At 46.6% G+C, this 19926-nt stretch overlaps 1 pseudogene; it reads left to right on the top strand.

Annotated features, from left to right (window-relative positions):
- Positions 1 to 7365: 7365 nt before the first annotated feature.
- Positions 7366 to 7483, top strand: LOC117506008 (annotated as a pseudogene).
- The last annotated feature ends 12443 nt before the right edge of the window (positions 7484 to 19926 follow it).

Below are 19926 nucleotides of genomic sequence, written 5' to 3' on the forward strand. Positions count from 1 at the left end.
TGTGCGGGGGGTCAGGGGGCTCTTCAGTATCAGACTGGACCGTCGAATTTATAGCGTTAATTGCAGGGTTAATTTCTTCCGATTCTCGTTCACCCGCTAAATTGTTAAGAGCCTCATTTAACGGTGTTAAACGAACACGGCTTAAAAGTCTCTCTCCGGACTCGATGTTATTTCGAGGCGGCGAATTTAACGCCTCGGGTAATGGGCCATCTGCTCCAGGAGCGCTCCCCGCTGAGTCGATTATTGAAGCGTTTAAATCCAATACACGTCCGAAGTTATTTTCCCGATGTGAATTCTCTCCTTCCATCTTTTAAAATCTGTAGCAGGACTACACATTTTCAAGAAAGTTGCGTGATGAGGTTAATCCCAGCTCAGAATATCTTCGAGCCTTGCGTGTCGGTGGAAAATAGACGGTCTCCCTCCACCGCATGCTGAAAAAAGAGAAAATCGTTAGTTATTAAATATTTAAAATAAATAAATACATAAACTCCGACTCCTTACCGTGTACATCCGCGGATCGTTTTACGGGTCTCTCCCGCTGACCCGCTTCTCCATGGGCTGTGACAGAAAAAATCGGGTTATTGCAGAGTTTTAACCGTGATTTAATCTCGATCGCTGTACTTACATCTGCGTGGTGAAGTCGGGGCTTCCAGCCTTCGAACTTCTTCAGGGGGCTCTGACTTGATTTCTAGAATTAACATAAATAAATGAATACAAAGCATCACCCTCGCAAGCGGATATTCTGTACTATTTCAAATATATTACCGAGGACGGGTCCGAACGCGCTCTGGACCGTCTGCGTGGTTTTGTCTAAAAAAAAAAAAAAAAAAGACAGTTTCAGACGGCGTGCATCATTTAAAAACACTCATTTCTATCAAAACAGATTACTTAAATCACTTACCCTGAAAGCTGATGCGGTTTTCGCACTCTGCTCGAAGACAAGAAAACTTAATTAAACAACATGGTTTTCCAGGATTTTTTCCGCAAATTTATTCTATTTTATACCCATAGCTGGGGGTCCAGGCATCTTCACTCTTCACCGGCCGTAGTGGAAATGCTCGCTGACTCGTTCCCAGGGACGTAAGTGATAAGGAGCATTGTTGATTGTTCGGGCTCGGGGCAGCATCTCCGCTCAGCGGGTGTCCCGCGCACCATGATCGATCGGCTAATATCTTAAAAGAAAACATCATCTGGCGTGAGTGATAAGGAGCATTGTTTATTGTTCTTCGGGTTCATCACCTCGGGGCAGCATCTCCGCTCAGCGGGTGTCCCGCCACACACACACACGCACACACACACACACACACACACACACACACACACGCACTCACACAGACACATTTAGCGTCTGCAACAGGTTTTACAGCCGTGTTTCCGCGAGCGGCTCTATGCGTGGGTATTTGACCGTCTTGCTGCAAAGACTTACAGCCGAGAGACGGCTATTTGTTCCCCTTCTTTAATTTACAAATTAAAAAACACAAAAGGAAACATAATAATTTAAGAATTAAAAATATTAAAGGGGCATTAAATAATAGACACTGATTTATGTTTAATTATTTCAGAATTAGTTAATTCTTTAATACATTAAAAAGATCTAGGTATTTTTAATCATTCTTTAATTCATGAAATAAAATGACATTAAAATATTAGACCCTGGGTGGGAGAAGAGGTATGGCTTGGAGGCGGTGCTTGGCCGGGGTTAGGGGAGGAGCTTGGGGGTGGGGCTAGGGGAGGAGCCGGGGCGGAACTAGGGGAGGAGCCGGGGGCGGGGCTTAGGGGCGGGACATACTGACGTCATCGACTCTGATTGGATGTGACGTCATAAGGGGCGGGGGCTCGGAGGCGGGACTAGGGCGGGGCTTAGGGGCGGGGCATAATGACGTCATCGATTATGGTTGGCTGTGACGTCATAAAGGGCGGGGCCTGGAGGCGGGACTAGGGGAGGGGCTTAGGGGCGGGACATAGTGACGTCATCGATTTTGATTGGCTGTGATGTCATAGAGGGGGCGGGGCTTAGTGACGTGGTCGATTTTGATTGGAAGCTGTCACTTTTTTGACGAAAGGTGGGTCAGTTTTCTCTCTCGTGACTCTTGTTTTTAGCAGCTGGCATCATACAGAAAGTCTGAATGTGTTTATTTATTTATTGTGCAGGTTAAAAAGGTCAAGACACCTCAGCACTGACCCTCAGCAGCCTGCAGAGTCATCTCCAAATCTATTTTATTTTTTTACTATCTGTAAATATAGTTTTGAATAAATTTTCTTTATAACATAATATGTTTGACTACATTCACTATTTTGTGCATTTTTCAAGGAACCAACAGGTCACTTATTTCATTCTTACTTTAGACAAAACCTGATCAGTTTAATCAACTCAATTATTTTGAGGGAATTATTTCATTTCCCTGGACTCATAATATCATCTTAAGTAAAATGAACCTAACTGAGTAGAGAGAATAATGTAATTTTGTGTGTGTGTGTGTGTGTGTGTGTGCGTGTGTGTACACGCATGTGGGTGATTCTTAGACTACGGGCACTTATTATGTCCTTTGATCATATTGTATGAAAAACAGAAAAAAAGGGGAAATTTCACACTTTTATAGTTATCTTTACAATGAAAGTGTGTTAAGAAATTTGTTCTAGTAGTCTATGATGACTTTTTCACCTTTTTTCAGCATCGTCGGCAAATATTGCCGTTTTGTGCTTGTCCCACACCCAGACTTTTGATTTTCAATGATAAAAATGAATGGTAAAGAAACGTTTTTTCTAATGTTTTAAAATATCTCTGAATAAAATATCAGTAAAATAATCAAAACATAATTTGGGTATTCAATGTCATACAACTGTTGTAATTTTTTTAAACAAAATGTAGTTGTCCCACACTATTGCCGTAATTTCCACCACAACACTGTAATGTCCCTTTAAACAGTTTGTATGAAAGATTGTTTGGGTAGTTTCTATGGAGATAAACAGTGACATCAGAGCACATGTATAAAGCGCCAAATCACAACAAACAGTTGCCCCAAGGCGCTTTATATTGTAAGGCAATGGTGTGGTTGAAATTACATTTACAAGGCCAATAGTGCCCGTAGTTAAAGAATCACCCGTGTGCGTGTTGTGGATTCATTCTAAATGTTTTCCACAACAGAAAAATTAAGGCAACACAGTAAATGCAGAAAGCACTTACAAACAAGTGCAAACAGAGATTTCTGATGTCTGCTATCTCTCTTGCACCATCCACAAGACATGCGTTTCAGGCAGGACATGCGCGCACAGCCAGCTGGACATGCCGCCACCAGATATGGACATGATAACAGCACCCTGCTTCTCATTCATGTCATTTCATGACTGTACGTCTGTGACCATGGATCATCTACAGAGGAACAGACGGATCATATCTGTATTGTCCGCTTGATAAGAGGGATTCAATAAAATGTGTTTTTACATGGTGTGTGGTTTTATTTTTTCTTAAATACATCCATGTCATTCTTGATATCAGGCATTTTCCATCACATTTTACTGCACAGTGATGGTAGCTTAGTGGTAAACTTTCTGGTTGACAATCAGGGCTTTTGGAAAGTGCAGGTTCAAATCTCATAGGTGGCGTGTATTTTTTTTTATTTTCGATGTGTAACCATATGTGTAACCACATCGCGCAGCTGCTTGCACTGTGTACCCATGTGCAAGAAGCAGTGTTTGTGTTCTAAATAAACAAATGACTCATCAGGTTTTTAAATGTTTTATTGTAAAGTACGTTCACCTCACATATGATCGTAGAAGTAGAATAAACGTCTATTTACTAATGTGACCGTGAACACTTCTGCTGTATGTAACTCCCTGTCACCAAACTGCTTATGTACATTACGAGGTCTGTTAGAAAAGTATCCGACCTTTTTATTTTTTTCAAAAACCATATGGATTTGAATCACGTGTGATTGCATCAGCCAAGCTTGAACCTTCGTGCGCATGCGTGAGTTTTTTCACTCCTGTCGGTTGCGTCATTCGCCTGTGAGCAGGCTTTGTGTGAGCACTGGTCCACCCCTCTCATCGTTTCTTTATTGCGAATAAATGTCTGAACGATTTGGAGCTTTGCTGCATCAATTTTTTTTCCAGAAACTGTGAGAGACCTCCAGGTGGACACCGTTCGGAAAATTAATATGGCTTTCAGGGACGATTTTATGGGGATTACACAGATTGAGTGATCCAGACGGTTTAAAGACTGCCCACAACTGCTGAGAGCACGCCGCGTTCCGAGCGCCGATCGACAGGCTCAAACAATCAGATCATTTCCAACGTGAAGGCTTTGTTGATCCGGGACGTCGTCTGACTTTCACAAAAAGGCAGAAGGCGTGGACATCACTTTTTCGGCACATTCCACTGTTACAGGAGTTTTTTTCATGGAAAGAAAAGCGGAGGGACGCGCCATAGAGCCGTTCATTATGCGGCACAAAACCACCTCCATGTTGGTCTCACAGGATGGCTTTCAGGTGGATTTCAGATGGCTGTCGGTTGCTTTTCAGTTGTGTGATTATCCGAGAAATTGAGCATGAGGTGGACATGCCCCAACATGTCCTGTGAGGCTTCATCACGGCATTGCTTTGCGCCATGCGGCTCCACCGTGACGCGCGGAACTCCTCCGCACGTCTCTCTCAATGTGCCGAAAAAGTGCTGATGTCCACGTCTTTTCACAATTCCTGTGCTAGTCAGATGACATACCGGATCAAGACAGCGTCCAGTTTAGAAATGAACGGCACATGTTACTGTCCACTGTTACAGGAGTTTTTGTCATGGAAAGAGGAGCGGAATTCAGCGCGTTGCGGTGGAGCCGCATGGCGCAAAGCAACGCCGTGATGAAGCCTCACAGCACATGTTGGGGCATGTCCAGCTCATGCTCAATTTCTCGGATAATCACACGACTAAAAAGCAACCGACAGCCGTCTGAAATCCACCTGAAAGCCGTCCTGTGAGACCAACACGGAGGTGGTTTTGTGCCGCGTAATGAATGGCTCCGTGGCGCATCCCTCCGCTTTTCTTTCCATGAAAAAACTCCTGTAACAGTGGAATGTGTCAAAAAAGTGCTGATATCCACGCCTTCTGCCTTTTTGTGAAAGTCAGACGACGTCCCGGATCAACAAAGCCTTCACGTTGGAAATGATCTGGTTGTTTGAGCCTGTCGATCGGTGCTCGGAGCGCGGTGCACTCTCAGCAGTTGTGGGCAGTCTTTAAACCGTCTGGATCACTCCTTAATCTGTGTAATCCCCATAAAATCGTCCCTGAAAGCCATATTAAATTTCCGAACGGTGTCCACCTGGAGGTCTCTCACAGTTTCTGGGAAAAAACTAATGCAGCAAAGCTCCAAATCGTTCAGACATTTATTCGCAATAAAAAAACGACGAGAGGGGTGGACCAGTGCTCACACAAAGCCTGCTCACAGGCGAATGATGCAACCGACAGGCATGAAAAAACTCACGCATGCGCACGAAGGTTCAAGCTTGGCTGATGCAATCACACGTGATTCAAATCCATATGGTTTTTGAAAAAAATAAAAAGGTTGGATACTTTTCTAACAGACCTCGTATGTTGGATCACTCGACTCCAACAGCCACATTTACTTTGTGGGTCAAGATCACCAGAAGTTTCTTTTTTTTTAACCACAGTTTGTGAGCGTGATAAAATGTGCATATACACTAATGTCAGCAAATATGTATATTTTGGGGCCTGACTACAATAACTGTTGATTTTCAGGTCAGATGATAATGATAATTGCATTTAAAATTGCTTTGCAAGTTGCCAATATTTATCACTGACTGATTTGTATCAGCTCATTTTCTTTTGTTGAGGATGGTTTTCATTGTGAGCAGCTGTCACTCTGAACTAAAAACATAAACAAAAAAAACAATAGTTATCATCCGATATTGTTTTTCAACTCATAGTTAACTTAGTATGTATTCTAATCTATGTAAATACTGTTTTATGTTTATTTTTTGGCCCCAAACACTTTTATTCCCATTCATAGTGAATTTTCTGTGTACTAAAAGTAGGCATTACAGGTTTTCTGTCAACAACATTTTATTGAGTCTTAAAGTAAATAAATACAAAATCGGTCACTGGATCCTTGATTTCTGGACATAAATAAAAATGAATAAAATCTGTAGTTTTTGTCAAAAGCATTTCCTTTCAGACATTTTGGCATGAATGTCTCTCCATATCTCTGGGAGGAAAAAAACATTTTGATCGATTGTAGTTTGTTTGTATTACATTTTGAAAGGGGTGTCAAATGATTTCAGTGGGGTTTTGAATTTATTAATTCCGAGTGGACTCTATTGTTCTAATTTGACTCAGCAGAGAGCCTAGCAGCTTTTGGAGCTGTGTGAACAGAACGGAGGACAATTCTCATTTCATTCTTGCAACAAGACAGGAGTCCCAGTTAGTGACTTTAATCTGCACAAAAGTGACTCATGATTGACATATTCAGGGACGAAAGTGGTGAAAACCAAAAACTCTGTAACCATATATATATATATATATATATATATATATATATATATATATATATATATATATATATATATATATATATATATATATATATATATATATATACGAGGTCTGTTAGAAAAGTATCCCACCTTTTTATTTTTTTTCAAAAACCTGATGGATTTGAAACACATGTGCTTGTATGAGCCAACCTTGAACCTTCGTGCGCATGCGTGAATTTTTTCACGCCTGTCTGTTGCGTCATTTGCTGGTAAGCAGCCTTTGTGTTAGGATGGGTGGAGTCTCTTGTTGTTTTTTCTTTGCAAGGAAATGGCTGAACGACTGGAGCAGCGCGACTGCATCAAATTTTGTCAGAAACTGGGCGACAGCCAGGTGGAAACCATTCGGATTTTTAGACGGCTTTTGGTGACGATCCTATGGGCATCACACAGATTAAGGAGCGGTACAACTGGTTTAAAGACGGCCGCACAACGGTGGAGAGCGAGCCGCTCTCCGGTCGGCCATCAACATGCAGAAATGACCAGATCATTTCCAAAGTGAACTCTGTGGTGATGCGGGACCGTCGTGTGACTGTCCGAGAAATTGTGGAAGAGGTGGACATCAGCACTTTTTTGGCACATTCCAGTGTGACAGAAGATTTTGCCATGAAAAGAGTTGCAGCGAAATTCATGCCGATGGCTTTGGCACGAAGCTGATGGTGCAGCAAAAGCGCCACCGTGTTGAAGCCTCACAGGACATGTTGTGACATGCCCAGCTCTTCCACCATTCGGAAGATTCAGATGGCTTTCGGTGGCTTTTCAATCATTTCTGTCGTCTTTCACTTCACAAATGTGTTTCTGAAGTCTTTGGTCTAATGAAGTTTTCTGTTCTATGCTTCTTTCTAAGCATAAAACAGACACAAACAAAAGATTTGTTTCATTGGCTTTCTGTCATTGATGATTGTTTATTATTTCTGCTAGGAAATAAAGAAAGGAGGAATATGTTCAGAGTGGTTCAAATGTTGCATATATGGAATTCAGTGCATGTAACTCACCAAAACGTTTTCTTGACAAATAAATTTTACATAAGTGTTATTCACCACAAAATCAGACAAAAAAAGCAAACAGACAAAAAACTTGTTTTTGAGGTTTTATGGTGTTTAATGCTGGATTCATGTAGGCGGTAAAGTTGGAAAATCCATTAACTGAAAAGTGTGGATTCAGTTAGTGAGCCCAGAAAACAAGATTAAATTTAGCACAATTTTTTTAAATAGTTCATAATTAATTGTTAACAATATCATCTTGTAAAGACCATGCATATAATAAAAGGGGAGCAGCCTCTCTGGTCCTTTTGGTGTACTTATTAATTTTTTCAAGATGATTCATGTCTTGAAAACAGCAAGGTGATTGGACCAATATTTTTGGACAAATTAGTAAGTTTTGACAAGAAGCCTGTTTTTGTGTTTATTGTGTGCAAGTGTGGTGCTCCTTTTTGCAGAGGAACAAAGATACTTTAGAAGTTCAACGCAGGGCAACAAAAACTGTTCCCGGTTTAGAACATTTATCTGATGAAAATAGGTTGAAGGAACTCAGACTTACAACATTAGAAAACAGAAGAGCCCATGGCTCAAGTCCCCAGACTTTGAGAAAGTTATTGAAGCTTATAAAATATTAAACTGCCACGAAAATGCTGATAAGAATCAATTTTTCCAGTTTACAGATACACTGCTCTGAGAGGCCACTTGACTCTGTTAAAGGTTATTAGGTCAAGATTGAACATCAGAAAGATTTTTTTTAGCAACAGAATTGTCACCTTGTGGAACAGTTTACTGAACCATGTCATTAACTCGTCCAGTGTCAATGTTTTTAAAGATTGGTACATTTGGTATTATTATGGATTTTAGGTATTATTATGTTTTTTGTTGTGTGGGCCGCCAGAAGAGGAGGTACTGCTGGCCCACCACCAGAGGGCGCCCTGCCTGAAGTGCGGGCTTCAGGCACGAGAGGGCGCTGCCGCCTACAGGAGCAGCCAAGGTGACAGCTGTCACTCATCAACTATGACAGCTGTCACCGATCATCTGCATCTCACCTGGGATAAAAGCAGGATGACACCTCCACCACATCGCCGAGATATCGACTTCAGCGAGAGGTAACATTCTCAGCCTTAATCTGTGCCGTACTGCACTGTGTGTTTCTGATCTTTGTACAGGAGGTTTCAGTCGTTTGTGTCAGCGGGAAGCTGAGCTGGTCGGTAACGACAGGGTGACGGATCGCACCCTTCACGACCAGTGAGACAACTGACTGTTCAGGTTCTGTAAAAGACTGTGTTCATATTTTCGGAGGTGGAGGTGGAATTCCCACCATTATTGTTACGGGGTGTAGACACACCCACACTTGACTGTTTTTGTTCTCCGCCAGCAGTACCAGATCCGACACGCTGAGACGGTGGCCACCTGGGGACTTCGGTACTTGGCGGCTCCAGTATCCCTCGGGTTCGGTGGCGGTGGAAATCGTGTGGTTCCGGTTCGTCTCCAGACGGGCGTCTCCTATCGTCGAGCCTGCCCACACGACACCTTCATTAATTGACTTGTATTCATTCTGTAATCTGCTGTGTGTGGTTGTGACATTCACAACAGTAAAGTGTTCTAATTTAACTCCCTCTATTGTCCGTTCATTTACGCCCCCTGTTGTGGGTCCGTGTCACTACACTTTCCCAACAGGATATCTCGGCCAGCGTCATGGACTCCGAGGGGCGTCACCCAGCTGTTGAACGACCAATGGGAGAGCAGGGAGCGCAGGCATCTGCAGGAGGCGTGATTGGTGAGCTGCAGCACATTCTCACCACCTTTACGGCTCGGTTGGATCAAATGACCGAGCAAACATCCTCCTGAACCGCAGGGTGGAGGCTCTCTCCGCGCAGGTGGCGGCGAGCGCTCAGGGCGCTGCTGCAGCAAATCCTCCTGCCGACCCTGTGCAGGATATGAATGTTCCAGTGGTGGTTCAACAACCCCTCCCACCATCCCCTGAAGCATACATAAGCCCTCCTGAGCTGTACGGAGGTTGTGTGGAGACGTGCGCGGACTTTCTCATGCAGTGTTCGCTCGTCTTCGCACAACGTCCCGTCATGTACGCGTCAGATGCTAGTAAAGTAGCTTATGTGATTAATCTGCTTCGGGGAGAGGCACGCGCTTGGGCTACGGCGCTTTGGGAGCAAAATTCACTTCTCCTTCACACGTACACTGGGTTTGTGAGGGAGTTCAAGACTGTGTTTGATCACCCTAACAGGGGAGAGACCGCTTCAACTGTGCTGCTGTCAATGAGACAGGGACGCCGGAGCGCAGCCGCTTATGCAGTCGACTTCCGCATCGCGGCTGCGAGGTCCGGCTGGAATAACGCTGCGCTCCGCGCCGCCTTCGTAAACGGACTGTCATCGGTCCTAAAGGAGCACCTGGTGGCCAAGGATGAACCGCGGGAATTAGATGGGCTTATCGATCTTGTTATACGGTTAGACAATCGGTTGGAAGAACACCGTCGGGAACTAGACGAAGGGCGTGGCCGGGCGCGCGCCGTCCCTCTTCCTTCCGGGTCCGAAAAAGGTCCGCCCTTCCCACGCTCCCTGGCCTCTACGTCCCGTGTGGCGACAGCTCCCCCTGCTGACGAAGCTATGGACACGAGCAGGGCCACATTCAGACCACCGAATAGTCAGAGGAGGCTTCCCCGCGGGGCGTGTTTTGTTTGCGGCTCAATTGAGCACCAATTGAGTAATTGCCACGAACAGTTAAACACCAACGCCCGCCCCTAGAAACTGGGCTTAGGGTGGGCCAAGAAATTTGGGACACACACACATTTCCACATGGCTCCCAGTTACAATCCTTAGCGGGGATTTAACCCTTCAGGCCCCAGCACTGGTAGACACAGGGTCAGAAGGGAATCTGCAAGACAGCAGATGGGCCAGGGAGGTAGGGCTCCCTCTGGTGGTGCTTCCTTCGCCATTGCAGGTGCGAGCACTAGATGGCACCCTACTCCCTTTAATCACACACAGGACACTACCAGTAACTCTGGTAGTGTCAGGGAATCATAGGGAGGAGATTGAGTTTTTTGTGACTCCCTCTACCTCCCGTGTGATTCTGGGGTTCCCCTGGATGCTAAAACACAATCCCCGGATTGATTGGCCGTCCGGGGTGGTGGTACAGTGGAGCGAGACCTGCCATCGGGTGTGTTTGGGATCCTCGGTTCCTCCCGGTTCCCAGGCTAAGGAGCAGGTCAAAGTTCCCCCCAATCTGTCGGTGGTGCTGGTTGAGTACCACGATCTTGCTGACGTTTTTAGCAAGGATCGGGCACTCACCCTTCCCCCGCACCGTCCGTACAATTGTGCCATCGATTTGTTGCCAGGCGTAGAGTTCCCGTCCAGCAGGCTGTACAACCTCTCCCGACCTGAGCGCGAATCGATGGAGACCTACATCCGGGACTCCTTAGCTGCCGGGCTGATCCGTAACTCCACCTCCCCGATGGGAGCAGGTTTCTTTTTTGTGGGCAAAAAAGATGGCGGTCTTCGTCCATGCATTGATTACCGGGGGCTGAACGAGATCACGGTTCGCAACCAATACCCGTTGCCTTTGTTGGATTCGGTGTTCACCCCCCTGCATGGAGCCAAAATCTTCACAAAGCTGGATCTTAGGAACGCATACCACCTAGTTCGGGTCCGGAAGGGAGACGAATGGAAGACGGCATTCAACACCCCGTTAGGTCATTTTGAGTACCTGGTCATGCCGTTCGGCCTCACAAACGCCCCCGCGACGTTCCAAGCTTTGATTAATGACGTCTTGCGGGACTTCCTGCACCGATTCGTCTTCGTATATCTAGACGATATACTCATCTTTTCTCCGGATCCTGAGACCCATGTACGGCATGTACGTCAGGTCCTGCAGCGGTTGTTGGAGAATCGGCTGTTTGTGAAGGGCGAGAAGTGTGAGTTTCACCGCACCTCTTTGTCCTTCCTGGGGTTTATCATCTCCTCCAACTCCGTCGCTCCGGATCCGGCCAAGGTCGCAGCGGTGAGAGACTGGCCCCAACCTACGAGCCGTAGGAAGCTGCAACAGTTCCTCGGCTTCGCAAATTTTTACAGGAGGTTCATTAAGGGGTATAGTCAGGTAGTTAGCCCCCTGACAGCCCTGACCTCACCAAAAGTTCCCTTCACCTGGTCGGATCTGTGCGATGCTGCGTTCAGGGAGTTGAAACAGCTCTTCTCGACTGCACCTGTCTTGGTGCAACCCGATCCTAGTCGCCAGTTTGTGGTTGAGGTGGACGCCTCTGACTCAGGGATAGGAGCCGTGCTATCCCAGAGCGGAGAGACCGATAAGGTTCTTCACCCGTGTGCCTATTTCTCCCGCAGGTTGACCCCAGCAGAGCGGAACTATGACGTGGGCAATCGAGAGCTCCTTGTGGTGAAAGAGGCTCTTGAGGAGTGGAGACACCTGCTGAAGGGAGCGTCAGTGCCTTTCACGGTTTTTACTGACCACCGGAACCTGGAGTATATCAGGACCGGCAAGCGACTGAACCCCAGGCAAGCCTGCTGGTCACTGTTTTTCGGCCATTTTGACTTCCGGATCACTTACCGCCCCGGGACCAAAAACCAGAGGTCGGATGCCCTGTCCCGGGTGCATGAACATGAAGTCAAGACCGAGCTGTCGGATCCAACGGAACCCATCTTACCGGAGTCCATTATCGTGGCTACCCTTACCTGGGACGTGGAGAAGACCGTCCAGGAGGCCCTGGCACAGAGCCCGGATCCCGGAACAGGACCGAGAAACAGACTGTACGTCCCACCAGAAGCCAGAGCTGCCGTCCTGGACTTCTGTCACGGGTCCAAGCTCTCCTGCCACCCAGGGGTGCGTAGGACCGTGGCAGTGGTCCGGCAGCGCTTCTGGTGGGCGTCTCTGGAGGTTGACGTCCGGGCTTATATCCAGGCCTGCACCACCTGCGCCAGGGGCAAGGCGGACCACCAAGAAGGCACAGGGACTCCTGCAGCCACTTCCTGTGCCTCATCTCCCCTGGTCCCACATCGGTCTGGATTTTGTCATGGGCCTCCCGCCGTCCCGGGGGCACGCCACCATCCTCACGATAGTGGACCGGTTCTCCAAGGCGGCCCACTTCGTGGCCCTCCCGAAGCTCCCATCGGCCCAGGAGACGGCGGATCTCCTGGTCCACCTGCATGGGATACCTACAGACATCGTTTCGGATCGCGGTCCCCAGTTCTCCTCGCAGGTGTGGAAGAGTTTCTGCCGGGAACTGGGGGCCACCGTGAGCCTTTCGTCTGGGTATCACCCTCAGACTAACGGACAGGCCAAACGGGTCAATCAAGAGTTGGAGCAGGCCCTGCGTTGTACAACATCCGCACACCCGACGGCTTGGAGTGAACACCTGGCCTGGATCGAGTACGCGCATAACAGCCAAGTGTCCTCTGCCACCGGCCTCTCCCTGTTTGAGGTGTGTCTTGGGTACCAACCCCCTGTGTTTCCTGTGGTGGAGGGAGAGGTCAGTGTGCCCTCGGTCCAGGCCCACCTGCGGAGATGCCGTCGGGTGTGGCGCACCGCCCGTTCGGCCTTGTTGAGGGCCCGGACGAGGGCAAAAGCCCATGCAGACCGTCGACGGTCCCCGGCCCCCGCATACCAGCCCGGGCAGGAGGTATGGCTATCAACCAAGGACATACCTCTCCAAGTGGCTTCCCCGAAGTTGAAAGACCGTTACATAGGGCTGTTCCGCATCCTTAAGGTCCTCAGTCCCACCGTGCACCCGGTCCGGCTCCGCCTCCTGCCCGTATTATCGACGGGGAGCCGGCTTGGACAGTACGCGGCTCTTGGACGTCCGTCGAATGGGCCGGGGCTTTCAATATTTGGTGGACTGGGAAGGGTATGGACCTGAAGAACGCTCCTGGGTGAAGAGGAGCTTCATCCTGGACCCGGCCCTCCTGGTCGATTTTTACCGACGCCACCCGGACAAGCCAGGAGGCGCCCGTTGAGGGGGGGGTCCTGTTGTGTGGGCCGCCAGAAGAGGAGGTACTGCTGGCCCACCACCAGAGGGCGCCCTGCCTGAAGTGCGGGCTTCAGGCACGAGAGGGCGCTGCCGCCTACAGGAGCAGCCGAGGTGACAGCTGTCACTCATCAACTATGACAGCTGTCACCGATCATCTGCATCTCACCTGGGATAAAAGCAGGATGACACCTCCACCACATCGCCGAGATATCGACTTCAGCGAGAGGTAACATTCTCAGCCTTAATCTGTGCCGTACTGCACTGTGTGTTTCTGATCTTTGTACAGGAGGTTTCAGTCATTTGTGTCAGCGGGAAGCTGAGCTGGTCGGTAACGACAGGGTGACGGATCGCACCCTTCACGATCAGTGAGACAAGTGACTGTTCAGGTTCTGTAAAAGACTGTGTTCATATTTTCGGAGGTGGAGGTGGAATTCCCACCATTATTGTTACGGGGTGTACACACACCCACACTTGACTGTTTTTGTTCTCTGCCAGCAGTACCAGATCCGACACGCTGAGACGGTGGCCACCTGGGGACTTCGGTACTTGGCGGCTCCAGTATCCCTCGGGTTCGGTGGCGGTGGAAATCGTGTGGTTCCGGTTTGTCTCCAGACGGGCGTCTCCTATCGTCGAGCCTGCCCACACGACACCTTCATTAATTGACTTGTATTCATTCTGTAATCTCCTGTGTGTGGTTGTGACATTCACAACAGTAAAGTGTTCTAATTTAACTCCCTCTATTGTCCGTTCATTTACGCCCCCTGTTGTGGGTCCGTGTCACTACACTTTCCCAACAGTTTTTATTGTCATTGTATATTTCATGTCACTCTTGTTAAGGTGTAGTAAGCTGCGCTGCATTGTGTGTATGTTGTCATTATTAAACCATTTATGCCATTTATAAAGTGGAAAAAGTTGCATTAGTACCTTTGAGATTTTTTTTTATTATTGTAAGTAAAAAATGACAGTGATACACTTCATCAACATTTGCTGCCAGTGGGGTAAAACAGGTTAATTTTCATAGAACAATTTGTGACATTTATGAGACTCAAGTGAATGATGATAAAAGATGACAGCATGTCATATCACTGCCATGCTCTGGGATGACGCACACAGCAGGTACATTTTAATTGGAAAAAAAAATGTGTGTGTTAACTCGCCGGTCATGATCTAATATAAAAGGCAGATTGTGTGTGTGTGTGTGTGTGTGTGCGTGCACGCGCATGCACGTGTGTGTGTGTGAGTGCGTGTGCATGTTCGCACATGTACGCTTTCAACGTAAGGGCCCCAGTGACCTCCCCCTTGGTGCCCCTAGTCACCACACCAAGATTGGTGTTGATTGCTTCATTACTGTGGCTGTGCATAGTGAACACAAACCGTGCTGCATACATACATACATACATACATACGAGGTCTGTCCAAAAAGTTTCGTACCTTTTTATTTTTTGCAAAAACCATATGGATTTGAGTCACGTGTGATTGAATCAGCCAAGCTTGAACCTTCGTGCACATGCGTGAGTTTTTTCACGCCTGTCGGTTGCGTCAATCGCCTGTGAGCAGGCTTTGAGTGAGCACTGGTTCACCCCTCTCGTCGGATTTTTATTGTGAATAAATGTCTGAATGATTTGGAGCTTTGCTGCATCAAATTTTTCCAGAAACTGTGAGAGACCTCCAGGTGGACACCATTCGGAAAATTTAGATGGCTTTCAGCGATGATTTTGTGGGGATTACACAGATTAAGGAGTGCTCCAGCTGGTTTAAAGACCGCCCACAGCGTCTGAGAGCGCAGCGCGCTCCAAGCGTCAATCGACAGGCTCAAACCCCGCTGAAACAACCAGATCTTTTCCAACGTGAAGGCTTTGTTGATCCGGGACGTCATCTAACTTTCACAAAAAAGGCAGAAGGCGTAGACATCAGCACTTTTTCGGCACATTCTACTGTTACAGGAGTTTTTTTCATGGAAAGAGAAGCGGAGGATTGCGCCACCATGCCGCTCATGGCGCAGGACAAAACCACCTCCGTGTTGGTCTCACAGGACAGCTTTCAGATGGTTCAGACAGCTTCTGGTTGCTTTTCAGTCATGTAAGTATCCGAGAAATTGTGCATGAGCTGGACATGCCCCAACATGTCCTGTGAGGCTTCATCATGGCGTTGCTTTGCGCCATGCAGCTCCGCCGCGACGCGCGGAGTTCCTCCGCTCCTCTTTCCATGACAAAAACTCCTGTAACAGTGGAATGTGCCATTCATTTCTAAACTGGACGCTGTCTTGATCCGGTATGTCGTCTGACTAGCACAGGAATTGCGGAATCAAATCAAATCAAATCAATTTATTTATATAGCGCCAAATCACAACAAACAGTTGCCCCAAGGCGCCTGATATTGTAAGGCAAAGCCATACAATAATTACAGAAAAACCCCAACGTTCAAAACGACCCCCTGTGAGCAAGTACTTGGCAACAGAGGAATGGAAAACTCCCTTTTAACAGGAAGAAACCTCCAGCAGAACCAGGCTCAGGGAGGGGCAGTCTTCTGCTGGGACTGGTTGGGGCTGAGGGAGAGAACCAGGAAAAAGACATGCTGTGGAGGGAAGCAGAGATCAATCACTAATGATTAAATGCAGAGTGGTGCATACAGAGTAAAAAGAGAAAGAAACACTCAGTGCATCATGGGAACCCCCCAGCAGTCTAAGTCTATAGGAGCATAAGTAAGGGATGGTTCAGGGTCACCTGATCCAGCCCTAACTATAAGCTTTAGCAAAAAGGAAAGTTTTAAGCCTAATCTTAAAAGTAGAGAGGGTGTCTGTCTCCCTGATCTGAATTGCAAGCTGGTTCCACAGGAGAGGAGCCTGAAAGCTGAAGGCTCTGCCTCCCATTCTACTCTTACAAACCCTAGGAACTACAAGTAAGCCTGCAGTCTGAGAGCGAAGTGCTCTATTGGGGTGATATGGTACTATGAGGTCCTTAAGATAAGATGGGACCTGATTATTCAAAACCTTATAAGTAAGAAGAAGAATTTTAAATTCTATTCTAGAATTAACAGGAAGCCAATGAAGAGAGGCCAATATGGGTGAGATATGCTCTCTCCTTCTAGTCCCTGTTAGCACTATAGCTGCAGCATTTTGAAATAACTGAAGGCTTTTCAGGGAACTTTTAGGACAACCTGATAATAATGAATTACAATAGTCCAGCCTAGAGGAAATAAATGCATGAATTAGTTTTTCAGCATCACTCTGAGACAAGACCTTTCTAATTTTAGAGATATTGCGCAAATGCAAAAAAGCAGTCCTACATATTTGTTTAATATGCGCATTGAATGACATATCCTGATCAAAAATGACCCCAAGATTTCTCACAGTATTACTAGAGGTCAGGGTAATGCCATCCAGAGTAAGGATCTGGTTAGACACCATGTTTCTAAGATTTGTGGGGCCAAGTACAATAACTTCAGTTTTATCTGAGTTTAAAAGCAGGAAATTAGAGGTCATCCATGTCTTTATGTCTGTAAGACAATCCTGCAGTTTAGCTAATTGGTGTGTGTCCTCTGGCTTCATGGATAGATAAACCTGGGTATCATCTGCGTAACAATGAAAATTTAAGCAATGCCGTCTAATAATACTGCCTAAGGGAAACATGTATAAAGTGAATAAAATTGGTCCTAGCACATAACCTTGTGGAACTCCATAATTAACCTTAGTCTGTGAAGAAGATTCCCCATTTACATGAACAAATTGTAATCTATTAGATAAATATGATTCAAACCACCGCAGCACAGTGCCTTTAATACCTATGGCATGCTCTAATCTCTGTAATAAAATTTTACGGTCAACAGTATCAAAAGCAGCACTGAGGTCTAATAGAACAAGCACAGAGATGAGTCCACTGTCTGAGGCCATAAGAAGATCATTTGTAACCTTCACTAATGCTGTTTCTGTACTATGATGAATTCTAAAACCTGACTGAAACTCTTCAAATAGACCATTCCTCTGCAGATGATCAATTAGCTGTTTTACAACTACCCTTTCAAGAATTTTTGAGAGAAAGGGAAGGTTGGAGATTGGCCTATAATTAGCTAAGATAGCTGGGTCAAGTGATGGCTTTTTAAGTAATGGTTTAATTACTGCCACCTTAAAAGCCTGTGGTACATAGCCAACTAATAAAGATAGATTGATCATATTTAAGATCGAAGCATTAAATAATGGTAGGGCTTCCTTGAGCAGCCTGGTAGGAATGGGGTCTAATAAACATGTTGATGGTTTGGAGGAAGTGACAGTAAAATGTGCCGATAAAGTGCTGATGTCCACGCCTTCTGCCTTTTTTGTGAAAGTTAGACGACGTCCCGGATCATCAAAGCCTTCATGTTGGAAATGATCTGGTTATTTCACTGGGGTTTGAGCCTGTCGATCAGCGCTCGGAGCGCACCGTGCTCTCAGACGCTGTGGGCGGTCTTTAAACCGGCTAGAGCACTCCTTAATCTGTGTAATCCCCACAAAATCGTCGCAGAAAGCCATCTAAATTTTCCGAATGGTGTCCACCTGGAGGTCTCTTACAGTTTCTGGAAAAATTTGATGCAGCAAAGCTCCAAATCGTTCAGACATTTATTCGCAATAAAAATCCGATGAGAGGGGTCCAATACTTTTTGGACAGACCTCGTACATACATACATTCATACATACGAGGTCTGTTAGAAAAGTATCCAACCTTTGGCCGGGGGAAAAAAACTGGCTTACCTGGATGGTTGGAAACCTAATCACCCTCGAAGTAGTCTCCTTGGGACTCCACACACTTCTCCCAGCGGTGTCGCCACTGTTGGAAGCATTCCAAAAAAGCCTCTTTTGGGATGGAGTGCAGCTCCACCGTCGTTGCAGCCATGATGTCCTCCCTCGTCTCAAAACGCGTTCCTTTTAATGGTGTTTAATTTTTGGGAACAGCCAGAAGTCGCAAGGGGCCATGTCAGGAGAGTATGGAGCCTGTGGAACCACAGGAGTTTGGTTTTAACACAAAAAAGTCCAAATTAAGTTCAAGGAATGTGCTGGAGCATTGTCGTGGTGGAGGCGCCAATTTCCTGTGGCTCACAACTCCGGTCTCTTGCGCTGTACAGCATTACGGAGGCAACGGAGGACATCCCTGTAATACTCCTTCTTTATTGTTTGACCCTGTGGTGCGTACTCATGGTGTACCACACCGCAGGAGTAAAAAAAAACAGTCAGCATTACCTTCACATTTCTGTGCACTTGGCGGGCCTTCTTCGGTCGTGGCGACGTGGAATGCTTCCACTGTGACGACTGGAATTTGGTTTCCGGGTCGTACCTGTACACCCAGGACTCATCACCGGTGATAATAGTGTCCATAAAGCTGGGATCAGTGTGAATGGAGTCCAGCATGTCCTATGAGACTTCAACACGGAGGTGCTTTTGGTCCGCCGTCAGCAACCTCGGCACGAACTTCGCAGCCACTCGCTTCATGCCCAAATCTTCTGTAACAATGGAATGTGCCGAAAAAGTACTAATGTCCACTTCCTCCGCAATTTCTCGGATGGTCACTCGATGGTCCCGCATCACCACAGCGTTCACTTTGGAAATGATCTCGTCATTTCGGCATGTCGATGGTCGGCCGGAGCGCGGCTCGCTCTGCACCGTTACACGTCCGTCTTTAAACCGGTTGTTCCACTCCTTAATTTGTGTGGCGCCCATAGCTTCATCCCCGAAAGCCGTCTTTATTTTTCGAATGGTTTCCACTTGGCTGTCGCCAAGTTTATGGCAAAATTTGTTGCAATGGCATTGCTCCAATCATTCCGCCATTTTCCTTGCAATAAAAATCCACCAAGCACACAGCACCACTCCTCACACAAAGGCTGCTCACAGGCGAATGACGCAACCGACAGGCGGGACAAAACTCACGCATGCGCACTAAGGTTCAAGGTTGGCTGATGCAATCACACGTGATTAAAATCCCTAAAGTTTCTGAAAAAAATAAAAAGGTTTTCTCACAGACCTTGTACATACATACATAGATTGCCTTTTATAGTTATAGATCACAACGTGCTCACTGGAGCCACGAAGAGCAACTATCAATCATAATTCAAGTTGTTGCAGTTGAGGATGTCCCAGAAAAAAATGAGCATTTTATGGGGTTCCTTGAGACTCGGAGAGCTCAACATCTCCTTTGGAGACTGTAGGGGGCAGTCTGATGATCACGGTGCAAATATGGAAGGGAAGAGGAAGGAAGTCCAAGTCAGACCTGTAGAAATAAATCAGAGCTGTGTTTGACTGTGTGACATGTATATAAATAATAATATTTCTGTATTGTTGATGGTTCAATTTGTTTCTTAAACTCAGTTAAATATGTCTGGGGGAGGGGGATTCGGTACCATAACAAAGCATGGTTCGTCTGTGGTTCAAGTCCTGCAGCAGGAGCATCATCAGGTT

The sequence above is a fragment of the Thalassophryne amazonica genome, unplaced genomic scaffold (assembly GCF_902500255.1).
Source record: "Thalassophryne amazonica unplaced genomic scaffold, fThaAma1.1, whole genome shotgun sequence".
NCBI lineage: Eukaryota > Metazoa > Chordata > Actinopteri > Batrachoidiformes > Batrachoididae > Thalassophryne > Thalassophryne amazonica.